This window comes from Ctenocephalides felis, unplaced genomic scaffold (assembly GCF_003426905.1).
Source record: "Ctenocephalides felis isolate EL2017-DRISC unplaced genomic scaffold, ASM342690v1 CF-g0.4_SCAFFOLD_01886, whole genome shotgun sequence".
Taxonomy (NCBI): Eukaryota; Metazoa; Arthropoda; class Insecta; order Siphonaptera; family Pulicidae; genus Ctenocephalides; species Ctenocephalides felis.
The window spans coordinates 53,565,865-53,585,588 of record NW_020538040.1 but is presented as its reverse complement, the minus strand read 5'-3'; the positions used below and the strand labels follow the sequence as shown (position 1 = coordinate 53,585,588).

At 30.3% G+C, this 19,724-nt stretch overlaps 1 protein-coding gene across 1 annotated transcript in view; it reads right to left on the bottom strand.

Moving 5' to 3' along the window:
• The window catches only part of LOC113375093 (nuclear receptor subfamily 2 group E member 1), a 44,900-nt gene that overhangs the window by 7,964 nt on the left and 17,212 nt on the right, over nucleotides 1–19,724 (bottom strand). The window lies entirely within an intron of this gene.

The following is a 19,724-nucleotide window of genomic DNA, read 5'->3' as shown; positions in this document are numbered from 1 at the left end:
ATACATTCGCAATACGATTAGAAAATCCTTAAAATTTAGGAGTCTTTGACTCCGCCGTTTGTCTATAATAAGTTACATATTGAATTTATAGAATGTGTTTGGTAACTAAATACATAAATTAAATTATTATGAAGTAATTTTATTGCTGAATTAGTGTTCTATCTAAGTCTTAAGACAAGCTTTGGGGGGTGTCATGACCCCCGTGACCCACCTCCTGGATCCGCCACTGATAAATGAATGACAATAGTAAAAGTAGCCAGTGTTACTTCTACTTCAAATATAAATATATCTAAAATAATGAAAAAAATAGTCAATATGTTAATATGTCATTATAATCTTTAGTATTTTATGCGTAACAAAAATGTACGTAAGTTCAAAGACTTTTATTTACTTTATGTTTTTTGTGTTTAATATATCTGCATTATCTGATTGAGTGCCTCATTTACTTGTCAGAGAACAAATCTTATTAACGTTATATGTTTTTCGAGTTAAAAAGCTTACTAAAATTTTGTCTTTTGTCCCTCGAACAAGATTAGTTTGATTCTTTAAGGTTCTTCAAAGTCGTAGATTTGTCACATAAAACAAACTACTTAAACACTGCACATATCGATGTGGCCTTTGAGTGTAAATTATGTTCAAATTTAAGAATGCCACTAGATATTACAATTTTAAATTTTATCTGTACCGACCGTGCTCAATCATTTTACTTTTGTTAGTGCTTGCCCATCATATGAGTTGATGGGGGTGGTTATAAATTACAAGTGACATGATCTGTTATTAAGTTGGAGCTTTGGGTTCAGGTGTCGGCATTCCCAGCCGTAGCTACGAGTTGCCGAGTTGCGGCCAAGTACGGGATTAACCGTGCACCAAGTCGAGAGGGAAGAATTCGACTACATCATCCGAATACATACATTTATGTATAAACGAGGTACAGCTTGTAATGTTCTGATGGCTAATATTGTCAAAGTTTATTTTACAGCAGACACGATATGACATTTACTTATATAATAATAAATTCAACTGGTGGGGCGCATGGCATCGCGCCTTAAGGCAAATTGCTGGAACTTCCTGTACCAAAAATTATTTTTTTTAAAAAGATTAACATTTTTGAAAAAAAAATAACTTTGAAAAAATTAGATTTTTGAGAAACTATAAATTTTTGACAATATATTACTTTTTTTTGGAAAAAAAATACTTTTTGAAAAAAAATTTATTTTGAAATATTTTGGAAAATCTGAACTTTTTTTCAAAGCAATCGTACTGTTATAACTGCATAGAGACGAATATCGAAGCACGAAAGCGCCGCGTCGCCGTCTAACGGATAAACATTGGTACGGAACTCATAGAAATGTAAACAAATTTTATACTTATTGTTAAAAACTCTATAAAATATCTGATAATTTGATGTACATATGTCTAATGATCATTTTTGACCGCCAAATGACATTTTTTTTTACTTTTTTTACTGGATCTCCGAAACCGCTAGACCTGCTTCCATGAAAATTCGATGAGTTTTTCATCTTGTTAATACAAGTAAAATGTTTTTTGAATAATTCAAATCGGACGCTCCGTTCTCTTAAAAACTGAGTTATCGTTTTTGGTATATCTACGGAACGGCTAGACCTGCCTTTGCAAAAAACTAATCAGCACGTCTCCTTATCAATGCGAATCGAATGTTTTTTGAATTATTCAAATCGCTTCATCCGTGTTCCCGAAATCGTCGACAAAAATTTGTATCCGCGCACACACACATACACGCACATACACACACACATATACACACATACACACACATACACACATACACACACATACACACACACATACATCTATTTTTTCTAAGGTATGCCAAAATGTTCAGAAGGTTTTGAAAATACTATAGATTTTTTTGTCAATTAAAAAATACTCGAACACAGATTGTGCATCATTTTCATTATAGAAAAAGTCAATACAAATCACTCCTGGGATTGAACCACTGAACTCTGGCGCTCTCATTGAACTGTGTGCGTTTTGTGTCGTCAGAACCCAGTTAAAATGTTGTTTTTGAGGTATAGTATCACTTACAACTATTTATTTTACACTTGTACATCCTCAAAATATTCTAAATATTTTGGAATTTGAGAATATGTTTTGTTTTTTTTTTTTAAAAAAAATTGCAATTTAAATAAATTTAATAATAAACAAATTTGAATAACCAACGGCCAAACCACTTTTCCATGACGAGTATATTAGAGCAAACTGGTTAAAATACACCCTCAAATAAAACTCTGGCAATCAAAACACGGGTTTGAAGTTTTCGAGAAGTTCGTCTATAAATGTTAAAGATCCAGTACTGCATCTCTTGTACTTGATACATACATTTGTATCTTGAATATGGTCAATATAAGCCTGTATGTTTTCAATAGATTTAAATTATTTTAAAAGAGTTTATGTCGTGCGATAATATATTTTAGTTTTGAGAATCGTTCGTGCTCAGCCATCTCGGTCATGTCAACCTGGATTCAATAAAGTCGTCCTTCTCGGCGTGTGTGAGAATAACATATTGTATGTGCACATGTGACGTTTGTTGCGAACAGAACTCGTTAATATTTTATTGGATCTTCTTAATGTATTTGTATCTTAAAATTAAGATTCAAAAGATATAAAAATTTTAAATATTTTATAACTACTTGTTGAATATTATATGTATATATAATATAAAATGTGTAAAATACAAGTCAATGGAATAATTGCTAATTTGTTATGTTGTTATTGTTGATTAATCAAAAATTGATTCACCTATCTACTTAAGAATATATATATATATATATATTGGGGTGGTCCTATATATGGACATTTTCAAATTTCCTTGCTCTCAAGGGCTCAAATGGTTCCAAATTGATAAAAAACAATTCCCTGAAAGTTTAAGCTCCTAATATTGTCTTTTAGATAGAGCGCAATTCAATCAAAGTTTTGTATGGAAATAGCATGAAAAAATTTTCGAAAATTTTGCAGAGCGTCGAATTTTCAATAAAAAATGACACGAATTTTCACTTTTAATTAATTTGTCGCTAAGTTATAACTAATTTTTTTTTTTTTTAATTTTAAATTTTTTTTCCATGCTATTTCCATACGAAGTTTGATTGAATTGCGAACTATCTAAAAGTTAATATTAAGAGCTAAAACTTTCAGAAAATTGTTTTTTATCAATTTGGAACCATTTGAGCCTTTGGGAGAAAGCAAATTCGAAAATGTCCATATTAAGGACCACCCTAATATATATATATATATATATATATATATATATATATATATATTGATTTCTCAACCAATTTTACATTTTATATATCTCACAATCAGTTAGATAGAAGTAATATTGAAATAAATATTTTTCAATTAAATTGAAGTGCGCAAACGCAGCCGACTTTATAAGAGTGCTTAAAATAATGAAGATTATACGCAATAAATGTCTCTAAATAAATTCTGATATTTACATGTATGTATCAGCAATCACCATGGTTGTTTATGTGGAGTGTTGTGGGAACGCTGAGGTGTCTAGCTGATTTAGTGGCGGAACACATCGCCTTATTAAGTCCAGGGGATCGGGTCAAACATCGAATGAGCTTTCGGGGTTTGGGGTAAAGGTGGGCGGACATTCGAGATAAATTGTACCCAGACACGATCCGAACACAATGAACGCACACACGATGCTGTCATAACACAGGAACACAGCAACATGCGATTACTGATCAGTAATAGATCATTGCAATTCGATTCGGACTATTAATACAGGTTTTGAAAATCATAAAGATTTTATAAAATACTAATAAGTTTAATAAGGCAGAGCGGGGCTTATAGGTGCGCGGGTAAAAAGGTCCACTACAGATATCTCAAAAACTAACTTGTGTTTTAACAACAATATTTGAAAAAAGAGGAAAGAAGATCTATAACAAGCGATAAATGAATTAAAAGTGAAAATTCGTGTAATTTTTTATTGAAAATTCGACGCTCTGCAAAAATTTTTGAAATTTTTTCATGCTATTTTCATACAAAACTTTGATCGAATTGCGCTTTATCTAAGAGACAATATTAGCCATCTTAATTCCTACGAAGTTGCTATCAGGAAAGAAATGACAATGTTTGAGATGCATATCATATTTAACTATACCTTATGTAATTGTTTTATAAGACGTATTGTTAATTATAAGTTAGGTTCAGTATTTTTTTATATAACATCTATAAAATCTTACACGTGGGTGAGGTAAAAAAGACCATCTGAACTTTTACACTGGCAACAATGAAAAATTGTAAATAAATAAGTAAATTGGGTTGAAAATAAGGAATTTTATAAGAGGTAAATTAAATAAATAGTTTATTCAGCTCTGCTGATAAATATTTCTGACAAAATACCAGATCAAGGTTATATACAGTGTTATCTCGGTGAAAAATCTATCCATAAAATTTATATTTTGCATTGGCTGAATAATGTAGCTACTATTTCCTAAAATTCCTCTTATCAAAAATAACACATTGGCCCTGTTTGCTCCCGGGTGTAAAAAAGATCAGGTGACATATTTTTGAAAAAAAAACAGTAAAAAAACATTTCTACAATGATGAATTATTTAGCTGGGAGTTTTACTGAACATAGTCAGATAGTTGTTGTTTGATATGCGTTGTTGATATAATTGGTTTGGTTTTCACTATATAATTGCTCAAAGTCATTTTTTTTTTTTAATTTCAATAATTATTACAACTGCTAAATTATTAACATCAAGTAATATTGATTTGATAAATAATAACATAAATTTAAATAAATAAAAGTGCAAAGGATAAAATTTACATGAAAATAATATCCGTAATATGATTTGATATAAAATATAAGCGAATAATAATAAAAATAAAATTAATAAATAATATAAATAAAATTTCTGAATAATAAAATAATACTAGAAAAATAATAAAATATAACAAAATAACAATAAGTCAAATTGATTACCGTTGTGCCTGGCCCGAAAAGAGATAATAATATACACTTAAGAACTTACAATTTAAATAAATTCCTTAATAAAAGTAAAATCTACGTAGAAAATAACATTCAAATTATTATTTTTAAACCACATCCTAATTGTGCAATTTATTTCTTGATTAGAGAGTAAAAGATCAATTCAAAACACACTTATAATAATAATGACTTACAATTAGTAATAAAGTTAAGGCATTTTGGGGCTGTGTTTGTTTTGGCATTTAAAATAAAAATAAAAGTTAATTTCACCCCATATAGAAATCAAAAATCCAAGCTATTTATAATTATTAACATCTAATACACTTATCGGTTAATACTTACACTATTCTAATACTAATTATCGTTTTTTTTTCAAATGCTATTAAAGCATCAACATTCTTAAAACCGCCAGAATTAGGACGTTCTGCAGCAATGCAAAACTGTTATAAATGCTTATCTGTATTCAATTCAAGAGACGAAATCGCTTACAACTATATCTATACATAAATACAGATGCATATATAGTATATACCCTGCTTTATATATAATTCTCTTGCTTTTTCGACATGAAAACATTCATAATCGTAAGTACATTAGGCGCAAAGTATCTGCGTGAAATATGGCGTTATTTATACATAAAAGCCCACGAGCATTTGCCTTCTTTGAGTGTGCTCGCTCGCTGACATCTCACCATTAAGAAGAAGCACCCATCTTCAAATCCTTTTGGAGTTCACGTCGACGATGGGGTGCACGATGGAAATCGTATGATACAGAAGTATACGCAATTCCAGTAATGCTGTGTTCGCATGTCTGTCTTATGAGCAAAACCACTCACCCGCTTCGGAAATGTTACTCCCGAAAGCGTTCTCCACGAGATAGGCGATCGACAACCTGTGCCATAGCGCTCCCAAACCATTGGTACAACAAATAGTGGTGCATGGCATCGTATGTTGGGCAAATTTCTGAAATTTCTCGTACGAAAAATTATTTTTTTTTTAAAAAATAATAATTTGTTTTTAAAATACTTGAAAAAAACTAGTGGGGCGCATGGCATCGTGCCATTAAGGCAAATTGCTAGAACATCAAAAATTATTTTTTTTTGAAAAGATTAACATTTTTGAAAAAAAATTACTCTGAAAAATTAGATTTTTGAGAAACTATAAATTTTGACAAAAATGTACTTTTTTTTGAAAAAAAGACTTTTTGAAGAAAAGTGTATTTTGAAATATTTTGGAAATTCTGAACTTTTTTTCAAAGCAATCGTACTGCTTTAACTGCATAGAGACGAAATATCGAATCGCGTAAGCGCCGCGCCACCGTCTAACGGATAAGAATTGGAACGGAACCCATAGGAATGTAAACAAAATTTATACTTATTGTTAAAATCTCTATAAAATATCTGATAATTTGATGTGCATATGTCTAATGATCATTTTTGACCGCCAGATGGCATTTTTTTACTTTTTTTACTAGATCTCCGAAACCGCTAGACTTGCCCTTCTGATCAGTTCTTCATCTTGTCAATACAAGAAAAATGTTTTTTGAATCATTCAAATCGGACGCTCCGTTCTCTTAAAAACTGAGTTACCGTTTTTGGCACTTTTTGCCCCGTATCTTCGGACGGCTAAGCCTACCTTTGCCAAAAACTAATCAGCACGTCTCCTTATCAATACAAATTGAATGCTTTTTGAATTTTTCAAATGGCTTCATCCGTGTTCCCGAAATCGTCGACGAAAATTTGTATCCGAACACACATACACGCACGCACACACACACGTACACACACACACATACATCCATTTTTTCTAAAGTATGCCAAAATACTCAAAAACCTCTGAAACGTAAAGATATATAAAAATTTTCATTTTCGATTTTTTTGCGATTACTTTAACTTACCCTACGGGAAGGTAATTAGATTTTTGAATTTATATTTTGAAATATTTTGGAAATTTTCAACATATTTTCAAAGTAACTGCGCTGAGTTAGCTTTGGTGTAAATAATTTTGCGTTTAAAATTTCATGTAGAGAAATGTATTTGAAAATGTATATAATGTAACATAATTTTAAAGTTAATGCATACGAACGACGTGCTTAGATATGCATTAAACTAATATTTAGAAGACAAGTCATGTAAGTAAAGTAATTGCGGCAAACGAATGAATAAAGTAAAACATATTGTAATCAATTGCTCTAAATGTAGTACCAATTATTTACAAATCTATAAACTAACACAGTCGCACAGTATTTCATCCGACAATGGTCCGAATCGTCCGAATGGTACAAACGCGAATAGTCAATAGCATCCGGCGGTCCGATCGAAATTTCGGCTCTCGGAAAATCCAGCCAGTGACTTTATTAATCAATCATAGCTACAACGGTATTTGTCATATAGAAGCGCATAGGTCGTCGAACGCGTGACATGTCAGCGCGTAAATAAAAGCCCGCACCTATGGTGTGGGTGGTGGGTGGTGGGTTTATGGGTTATGTAATTAGTACGGTCTCTGGGCGAAGGGTGAAAATATGTAAAATTAACAATTTGGAATAATTATATAAAATAACTAGTGGGGTGTATGGCATCGTGCCTTAAGGCAAATTGCTGGTACTTCCCGTACCGTAACGAAATGTTCGAGGAATACTGAATGTTTTCAAATAGATTATTATAAATATTGTAACATTGTCTAATATTTAAAGAATTATATAAACTGAATTGCAAAGTTGAAATTATTTGTTTAAAGTATATTAGAACTATAGTCAGAATTAAAAATAAAATCTGAATTATTTTCGATATACAAAATTTTTTTTTTTTGAAAAAAAAAAGGAACAAATTTTTTTTTCCAAAATCAATTATTTTGTTAAGGCAAGCAGCAAGTTCTTTGAATCATTTAAATCGGACGCTTAGTTCTCTCAAAAACTGCCATTTTTACACATTTAGATCCGTATCTTCGAAATGGCAGGGCCTGCCTTTGCCAAAAACTAATGAACACTGCTCCCAATCATTACTAAATGAATGTTTTTCAGATCATTCAAATCAGATGCTTTGTTCTCTCAAAAACTCGATTTCTATTTTCTGCCCTCTTTGCTCTTTATCTCCGTAACTGCTGGACCTGCCTTTGCCAAAAACTAATCAGCTCATCTCCCTATCAATAGGAATCGAATGTTGATCCGTGCGCCCGAAAACGTGACTGAAAATTTGTATCCATACATACATACACACACACACATCCATTTTTTCTGAGGTATGCCAAAATGTTCAGAAACCTTCAAAACGTCGAGAAATGTAAAAATTTTCAATTTCGATTTTCGGCCCATTACAATAACTTGCCCTACGGGAAGTTAAAAAATAATTATAAAATATAACATTCCTGCCAAATATTATTAAGCTGCAAGAAACTGACACTAAGTTATTTTGTAGATCTAACTTAATGCATATTAGTCTAGTATAAGGCGGGGCACAAAAGTCCAATTTGACTTTGAGCAAATATATTGCGAAAATCGAACCCATTATATACAACAAATAATACATATCAAACAAAGAACTATCTGACTATGTTCAGAGCTAATTCATCATTGTAAAAATATGTTTTATTTACGTTTTTTTTTACTTGGTACTTTTTACTCCATAATGGGGTAAAAAGGGATGACCAAAGAGCAAACATGTCCAATAATCTATTTTTAATTTTGAAAGAATTTTACGAAGTAATAGTTACATCATTCTGTAAATACCTGGATCTGATATTTCCTTAGAAATATTCATCAGCAGAGTTGAAATGACTATTTATATAATTTATCTCTTGTAAAATTGCTTGTTTTCAACTTAATTTACTATTTTTTATTATTTACACTTAGACCAGGTAAAAGTTCAGTTGGTCTTTGTACTCTACCAAGGTGCAAGCTTTTATAGAGATTATATAAAAAATGAACAATACATCTTATAAAAGAAATGAATTATGTATACTTGAAAATCGTATTGAGGTCTCGTTAACTAAATAACAGTGCTTTCAAAACTGCAAATTTCATCAAAAATGATTTTGAATTTGTTATCAATAATTATGTTTCATAATATATGCATATTTGCAAATTGTTGACACTTATTTTAGTATGCGTAGTTTTTTATATCATTTTGTGAAAATGCGTTGTAATAATTAGTAGTTTGTCATATTCATTCGACGCATAAATATAAAAAAATTCAAGTAGTTATTTTATGAAACTAGTTCAGCTTCCTACTAACTTAGTAAATTAAACGAAACTATTGATGGTACTATTACTACTATTCAATATTTTTTATAATTTGTCAAAAAAACTGACGGTTTGTTTTTGAATGTTCAAAGCTTAACTACTTTTTGGCGAATTATATTTTATTCAAATTTAATAAAATGTGTAATGCAGCTCACAAATGTGGCAATGTTCTAAAAGTGTAATCCTGCTTCTGGTCCATATATATAACTCGGATACTAACTCGAACAACGGTCAGTATGTAAGTGGATATAGTTTGGAATTGGAATGGTTCGACTGGTTCGAATTTCAATGTACGAGCGAATGAATTCGATGACAGCGTGACATGACCCTTTCCCTGTGCGTGATGTGTTTGATGCGTAGGATTACGCCTCGGTTCATGTCATGAATCCAATACGATCGCGAATTCTCAAGGTTTCATCCCAATATAAAACTATTTCAATAATTCAGTATATCGTTACAAAGAGCGTGCGTATTAATACTGCCATATTGAGAAGTAACTTGAATAGAGGAGAATGAGTACAGTTGTGCCACTTTTTTCTGATAAGCAAGATTTTTTGTTAGTTTAACAGTTAGCGGTAGAAAAGAGAATTAAATGCAATTTGAAAAGTTGTCTACGTGGAAATACTAAAATAATGTCCTAAATACGATGGATTAACCATAAAATCAAATCATATAAGAAAAAAGTAAGTGTCACAACCTTCCCCAGGACCCACAAAATTTGGTAAATCATTACAAATGCTCGACTTATAGCAAAATACCAAACAATGTAATCTATCTGTATATAAGTAACAGTTATTATTAAAATAATTCGAATAAATAAACTAACTTTTGACTCTTTAAAAGCAATGTGGTCTACAGATCGTGTTAATATAGGGCACTGACTAAATGTCATAATGGAATCTTATTTGATCAAATAGACTTCATCTTTCTCTAGTATAGTTTAGCTGTTATGACAACTGTCTTTACCGTACCCTGGCACAACCGTACCCAGATTCCCCTTCTCATAAATTTCCTATTGCTCATAATTTTCCTATCACCAAGCAAAATTATTTAAATAATGTTATTTCTATTTATCTTTACAAAAAAAGAAAGAGTCAAATATTACATGTTTTTTTGGTTTCAAAATAACTGATCGTTAGTAACTTCAAGTTTATTGCGACATTTACAGAAATATCGAAAATCGTAAATTTATAATATAAAAAAAATTGAAAATTGTAGATGAGTTGCAAGTATAGATGACGAATATTAAAATTATTAATGTTAAATTTTCTATTTATTTTTAGGGCTTTGATAGAATCTGAATAGTATTATTTGCATATCTTGGAGTTCTAACGTAAGACTATCATAGCTACTTTTTATCTGAATTGTATCTTATAGGGTAACTTAAAACAATAACATCTATACTTGATGAACAAATTTACAATTTTGAAAAGAATTGCTTTATGTTTCTCCAGAGTGACATTTGGTGATAATTTAGATAACAATCATCGGACGCAATAGCGAAACTAATTTTGGTCAAAATTACGAAGACCTACAGCATATCTACAACCTACACCTTTCTTTAGCCAGATAACTGTGATTGACGAGTATACTCATCATGAAGAAGTGGCAAAGTTTTGTGTATTGGCGAGTATACTCGTCATGTATAAAACACTAACCACTAACCAGTGGCTATTTATATTGGAAATTTTGTAAAAAAATTCTTAATTTTCAAGATATTTAGAATATTGTACACCAGTACATAATAAAAAGTTGTAGAATTTTACTAACGACATTTTACCTCGCTTACGACACAACTGGTTAACTGGTTAATATGTTTAACCAAAATAAGTCAAATAATAATGAATATTAGAATTACTTCATAAAATTTTTTACATAAACTTTATATGTCGTAATGCTTTCAGATCGCACAGTTTGAATTTCGATAACTATAATATCATATATATTAACGAATAATTGTTGATTTTGTTCAAATGCGATATATTAGAGAAAAATATGGCGTTTACTCATTCAATTATAAATAAATAAAATATGACAAATAAAAGTAGATATGAACTTCGTACAAGTTTGAATATCACGGTGTAGGGGCAACATAGATCTGTCTGGTTGAGCGGACAGAGGTATTGGAAAGTGTTAAATAAACATGGATCGATTTTCATGATAATTCCTGTTTGGCTACGGGTTCTATGCGTAAGAGCATTATAACTGAATTGTATTGTTGCTTCGACCTTATTATTTTATTTTAAATCTACTAGATGAGTTCGATCACTGAAAGCATACGTCACTAATGTATACAATTATGATGTATAACAAAATGCATTAAAAGGTTTTAAACTAGCTGTAAGTGGAATTCTGTCTTAAGGCAATTAAGGCATCGTGCCTTAAGGCAAATTGCTGGAACTTCCCGTACCAAATATTATTAATTTTTTAAAAACGATTAACGTTTTTGAAAAAAATGTACTTTGAAAAAATAATATTTTTGAGAAACTATATATATGGACCAAAAATTACTTTTTTTTGAAAAAAAAATTTTTTTAAAAAAAATAATTTTTTTTTAATTTTTTTTTTTTTGAAAAAAATTTTTTTTTCTTTATTTTGACATATTGTGGAAGATCTGAACTTTTTTTCAAAGCAATCGTACTGATTTAACTGCATAGGGACAAAATATAAAGCGCGTAAGCGCCGCGTCGCTGTCTAACGCATAAGCATTGGTACGGAACCCATAGGAATGTTAACAAAATGTATACTTATTGTTAAAATCTCTATAAAATATCTGATAATTTGATGTGCATATGTCTAATGATCATTTTTGACCGCCAAATGGGTCATTTCTTTACTTTTTCTTCCATATCTCCGAAACCGCTAGACCTACCTTTATGAAAATTTGATCGATTCTTCATCTTGTCAATACAAGTGAAATGTTTTTTGAATTATTTAAATCGGACGCTCCGTTCTCTTAAAAACTGAGTTACCGTTTTCGGCACTTTTTGCCCCGTATCTTCGGAACGGCTAGACCTGCCTGCGCCAAAAACTAATCAGCACGTCTCCTTATCAATACGAATCGAATGTTTTTTGAATTATTCAAATCGGTTGATCCGTGTTCCCGAAATCGTCGACGAAAATTTGTATCCGCACATACATACACACACGTACATACATACACACACACATACACACACATACACACACACACACACACACACACCCACACATACATCCATTTTTTCTAAGGTATGCCAAAATGTTCAGAAACCTTTGAAACGTAAAGATATATAAAAATTTTCATTTTCGATTTTTTTGCGATTACTATAACTTGCCCTACGGGAAGTTAATAATAAATATTTTTGTTTCAATTAAATGCAGAATTGTTGATATAATTTTAAATCTAAATCAAACAAAAAGCAAGTATTAATATAAATTTATTGAATCATTTTTAATTTTTCTCTTTTGTTATAATATTATTATATAACCATTATTGCAATATATGTTATATGAAAATTTTTGTAAATGTATCATACCGGATTGTGAAAGTAGTTCAGCGTTGTAAACGTGAACCAAAATACGTAAAATATTATTTAAATTAATGAAAGTTTATCTTTATAATGAAATATGCAAGTGCAACAATATACGTTGAGTTTTCTATGTTTTGTATACTTTTTTTTTATTCTTCGATCTGTTTATTTAAAGACAATAAGCAGATTCTGATAACAATATATATGAGAATATAATATAGATTAAGAATTAGTAGATACACATAGTGGCGTATCTGCTAGAAATATAATGTATATACTATTTAATTCTATATTTTCATACATATTTAATATTTCATAAATAGATGTTTATCAGAATGGATATTAACATTACTTAATCTTATTGTATACGAATATAGTGGTCTGGCTGCTTTGGAAAACAAAATAACTTTAATGTCATATTTTAATAATAAAACCAATATTTGCTGTTACTTTTGAACTTATGTTCAAATTACTAAAACAAGATATTTTTTTTAATTTTTTTTGGTTTTAGAATATTACACAACTCTATGATTCGCATATGGAAAATTTTAGTAATTAAATTTATTTTTATCATTTTTAGAAAAAAACTAGTGGGGTGGGTGGCATCGTGCCTTAAGGCAAATTGCTCGAACTTCCCGTACCGTAACGAAATGTTCGAGGAATATTCAAATAGATGTTTTCAAATAGATTATTATAAATATTGTAACATTGTCTAATAATTATAAGAAGTATATAAACTGAATTGCAAATTTAAAATTATTTGTTTAAGTTATATTAGAACTTTAGTCAGAATAAAAATAAAATCTGAATTATTTTCGATATACAAGAAAAACTAAAAAAAAAAAAAAAATTGCTTCGAAATGGCTGGGCCTGCCTTTGCCAAAAACTAGTAGACGCTTCTCCCAATCATTACTAATTGAATGTTTTTTAGATCATTCAAATCGGATACTCCGTTCTCTCAAAAAGTCGATTTCTATTTTCTGCACTCTTTGCTCCGTATCTCCGAAACGGCTAGACCTGCCTTCGCCAAAAACTAATCAGCTCTTTTCCCTATCAATAGGAATCGAATGTTTTTTGAACCATTCAAATCGGTTGATCCGTGCGCCCGAAAACGTGACTGGAAATTTGTATTCATACATACACACACACACACATCCATTTTTTCTGAGGTATGCCAAAACGTTCAGAAACCTTCAAAACGTCGAGAAATGTAAAAATTTTCAAATTCGATTTTCGGCCCATTACAATAACTTACCCTACGGGAAGTTAATTAATGAATTTGGTAATTATAAATTATTAACTTAAAATTTACGAATTAAGGTTTTGCAAAATTTGGAAATTCACTGGAATAGATACCGTATCAATTTGGTTACAGAGCACTCAAAAACCTACATTTTCTTTTGGCATTAATTAAGTCAATAAAGAGTTTGATTTGATTTAAGAAGTGCAATGATATTTATTAATCGATACCATTTTAGGTCTGCGAATTTTTCATTTCTGTTTTTCTTTCTTTTCTTTTTTTGAGTTATTATTATTACCAATATACGAATGAATGTAAATAAATCATTATTATAAATATAAGATTAATAAATATATATTATTAATTAAAATAAAGCATATATACATAGGTGCAAAAATATGATGCATATGTATAAACAAGGTTGCAGCGTGCAGGCGTTGTATCAATAAAAACTCAATAATTTTATTATATGTCAATTGTACATATAGATATATGTACATATTTTTATATAAACGTATGCTATGCATGTCACTGTGCGTTGATCTCTAAATCCATCAGTCAAATTCGAATTTTAGATAAAACGTCATATTCGGTCCCGTGACGTAATGAATTGTGGCATGAGGTGCGAGGCGTTGCGTTACGGGGTTGTTCCGTTGTTTGTGACGTGTGTGAACGGACAACTGTTTAGCCATCATCATGCTACACGTTCGCTAGGCTACAGTCGAAACGCCAGGGCAGAAAATCGGAAGTGGCCGCACATTGCCAATTTTTCTCAAGAAAATTGTGTGGCACGTATTTTTTATTTAAACTAGTGGTGCATGGTATCGTACCTTAAGGCAAATTGCTGGAACTTCCCGTACCAAAAATTAATTTTTTTTTAAAGTTTTGTAGCATTTTGCTATCATCTTAGTTGAGTTTTGAAAATTTTGAAATTTTTCAAAAAAATAGACTTTTTTGAAAAATTTGAATTTTTATTTATATTTTGAATTTTTTTGAAAATTTTTAAACTTTTTCAAAGCAATTGCGCTATGTAGCTGATTTAGAGACACCGTCTAACGGAATAATAAGCAATTACATAGCAATATAAACAACATTTTTACTTATTATCAAAATTTTTATAAAATATCCGATAATTTGATGTGCATATGTGATATGATCATTTTTGACCGCCAAATGGCATTTTTTGTAATTTTTTCATTAAATCTTGGAAATTGCAAATCCTGTCTTTTGAGAAATTTCACCAGTTCTTTATATCGCCTATGCGCAAAAAATGCTATTTTGAATCATTCAAATTCGACGTTCCGTTCTGTCAAAATCTGATTATCTCCGAAACGGCTGGACATGCCTTTACTAAAAACTAATCAGCACGTTTTCCCATAAATAGGAATTGAATGTTTGCTCTCAAAAACGTAGGTAAAAAGTTTGCGCACATGCATACATACTCTACATACACACACACATACATCAATTTTTTCTAAGGTATAAAAAAATGTTCAGGAGGTCCTAAGACGTAAAGATAAGCGAAAAAGGTGGCGAGCATCTTCGGATCAAATCCTATCAATGACTTAGAATTTGTGAAAAAATAATATGTTTAGTTAATTTGAACTCAAATAAAAATTGTATTTGTTAAATAGAATTTGAATAAAAATTAAGAAACCTAGGAGTAACAGAATTGAAATAGTTGAATTGAATTAGGAGTAAGAAGAGGAATATTGGAACTTAAAAGAAGAATGAAAAAAAATGGAATGAAGCTGAAAGTTAAATAGAATTAGAAATTTGAAAAAAGAGCAAGAATTGAAGAAAATAAGAAGAAGAAAAATGAGAAAAATATAGAATAGGATACATATATAGATTGAAAATTATATAAAAATTAGAATGTAAATAAATAAAAATGTTGTAGGTGGCTTAATGCTCAGAGTAAGCGAGGCAAAAAATAAATTAAAAAAAAATTGAAAAAAAAAAATAGCAAAAAAGCTATGTATTTGCAGTGCGATCAGGCAAAAACACTGAACGCACAAACAGTTCATACTCAGTTCATACGAAGATAGACCCGCAAAATGGTGTGGCTACCATAACATTTCTATTTTACTGGAGAATTGGTAGATTAAACGATCAAGTATTTCAAATGAATTTTTTATAAATCAACAAATTGGCACTATTATCAACTAATTCTATTCACGATATTATTTATTTTGATATAAATCTGCTCAAAGTTATATGTATATATATACACCTAAGTCTGTTTTTACACGGAGATTGGTTCCAGAAGAATCTGTGTAAAAAAAAACGTGTAAAAAAAGACATTGATCTTATACAAAAATGGGTGATTTGTTCCTAATCTCTAAAACCTATTAAAATTGGTGAAAAACAAGAATTTTTAAGAACAAGAATTAAATTAGTGCTATTCACATTTACTTTGACCAGTAAAAATTGTTTGTACGCGCTAAAGGGGAATTCACTTAAATCTTTAAGCTAGTGTTTGCAAACTATCGATACTATCGATGGTTTCAGACTTTTTTCTTTCATAAATACTTTTTTGTGATATGAACATACTTCGCAAAAATTTAATTTGACAAAAAAAATTTAGGTACATAAAATTTCAAATCGTGCTAAATGGAATAAATTCGTGTAAAAAATTTAAAAATATTCAATTTTCAAACCGTGTTATATCAAAACCGTGTACAAAAAGACCGTGTAAAAACAGACTAATATAAATTCAAATCTAATAAATTAAAAAGAATATAATTATATCTCATTGTTTAAACAAGGTTATTTTTTTAAAATTTATCTCGATGATTAATATTTCGTTTCTATTTAAAAACTTATTAATAATAAATAAAACTATAAATGTTTTTAAATTAAATTATCGTTTAAAAATAATTTTCAGAGTGTAACCTATTGTTTATATTGTGCATTAAATATTGCAATTATTTCGCTTTAGGAGTTTAAAAATAAGTTTCAGCACTTGTTTCGCATTTAAAATCCCTGTATTACCAATAAAAATATTTTCTCCCGAATAAAAGTAACCTTTCTACCTACGTCGATAGAATTGTATCGCATCACCCAGCCCTTGGCACGTAAAATTGATATCAGTCTGATCGTTCCACTTCGCAGCATCCTGACTGTCAGCGGTCGGTTCGCGCGATTTGCCGGGGGTTGAGCAGTTTGAATGTGGGTGGTTCAACCCGACAACCCCTCGGCCCATCGGGAGCGGTGAGAGGTGATCGCGCAGGTGCCATTTCACACACTTCGCAACCGCCGAGCTTCTGCCCTCGGGCGCCCTTTGATACCTCGTTCTGTCTACGTGTAGAGTTCGCATACATGTGGAGCATTTACGAGTACATTCTCGACATGATAGGTTTTGGTACATGACATCACAGTTCGAAATGTATAGTTATAGGGTCTATTTGCGACAAATTGATTGAGATCAGTTTCGATTATAAAAAAGTTGAACTAGTCGAAACTTGAACGCCGTTTTCATGTGGATTGTTGCTTATTGTTTCGAACCAATCTAGAAGATGAATATATGAAGAAAAAATAAAATGATAATTTTAATTTATGCCAATGGGAAAAAAGAACGCAATTTGAAATGAAATTAAAATATTGCACGTTTTAACAAATAAAATTAAGATTAGTCAAATGATTCAATTTCATTCTAATAATAAGAGTTGAATATAAAGTTATAGCTATATTTTCTGTAAAAACATAGTGCTAAAAAATGGAATACGACAAAAACTACATCAGGAGAGTCCAGATATGGTGCAGTCAACAGTGCTACAAATAAAAAAGTACTTATTGCAATACTTCTACAGTAGGAGAATAAATAATTTTACTTGATATTATTGTGGCAAAACAGGAATCTAGTTCAGACCCGTATTGACCCGCATGGCATCGTGCCTAAAGGTAAATTCCTGGAACTTCCCGTAGCATTTTTTTTTTTAAAGATTAACATTTTTGAAAAAAATTTACTCTGAAAAAAATTAGATTTTTGAGAAACTATACATTTTTAATAAAAATTTACATTTTTTGAAAAAAGACTTTTTGAAGAAAAATTTATTTTGAAATATTTTGAAAATTCTGAACTTTTTTCAAAGCAATCGTACTGCTTTTACTGCATAGAGATAAAAAATCGAAGCGCTTAAGCGCCGCGTCGCCGTCTAACGGATAAACATTGGGACGGAATCCAGAAAAATATAAACAAAATTTACACTTATTGTTAAAATCTCTATAAAATATCTAATAATTTGATGTGCATATGTCTAATGATCATTTTTGACCGCCAAATTTTTTTTTTACTTTTTTTTACTGGATCTCCGAAACCGCTAGATCTGCCTTCATGAAAATTTGACCAGTTCTTCATCTTGTTAATAAAAGTCAAATGTTTGTTGAATTTTTAAAATCGGACGCTCCGTTCTCTTAAAAACCGTGTTACCGTTTTTGGCACTTTTTGCCCCGTATCTTCGGAACGGCTAGACCTGCCCCCACCAAAAACTAATCAGCACGTCTCCTTATCAATACAAATCGAATGTTTTTTGAATTATTCAAATCGCTTCATCCGTGTTCCAGAAATCGTCGACAAAAATTTGTATCCGAACACACATTCACACACGCACACACACATACACACACACATACATCCATTTTTCTTCAAGGTATGCCAAAATATTCAGAAACCTCTGAAACGTAAAAATATATAAAAATTTTCATTTTCGATTTTTTTGCGATTACTATAACTTACCCTACAAGAAGTTAAAAATAAGCACCTTTTATACATGAAAAAAAACTTAAATTGGAAGCTGATAAACTGAAAGCGGAAATACAGAAGCAGAAGTTTGAGAAATAATATGTAAGCTATGAACAAGAGAGAAAAGATTGGTAAATAAAATGTTGTGCTCTCACACAACTGACTTGACAATCTTTTGGGTAGAGCACTAATAATAATAATATCTATCATTAAGAGTATATATATATATATATATATATATATATATATATATATATATATATATATAACGTGTACAATTAATTACGCTTATATTTTAATAAAAAAATAAATATTTTTCATCGAGTATCACTATAATTTAATTATATAATTCAGCATGATGTCTTGCTGTATTGATTACAACATCAGAATGATTTGAATAGAAAAGCAAGTCATAACATGACAGGTATCTTAATATAAGGTAGATGAAAAGTGATAGTCACCTATGTACCTTAAATACACTCCTCACAGATGTACCTCACAGATGCACTAAATTAAATCATGTATAGCAGATGGTAGAGAAATGAATGATTTAAATAATTTAAAACAATAGTAATGAAAAAAATAATTTGAATATTTAGATTTCTTTTTCTTTCCAACGCATTAGGTTAATATAGGTAAAATTTAAGTTTGATAAATATGATATTAATTTATTCACGGAGTTATTCTAATTATTAGTGAAATTACCCTAATAAACAAACACATAAACCAAAAAAAGTTATAATTATCGTATGTTCCAAGTTCCAAGTAATTTCAATTCAACCCTAAAATATGGTGATAATTCCCATTCTGAAACTAAACAAAATATATTGTCTGTAACTTTTACGGTATCTACTACATGCAAACGAAAATGAAAACAAGAACCGTCGTGTGCGCTAGCCAATTTTCCAATTACCTCCAAAAACAAGACATTTTCACAAATTCTGCTAAGGGAGGTAGACGACGAAAAATGCCCCGCTATCGTTTGTGTGTGCATTACATCAGAAAGACAAT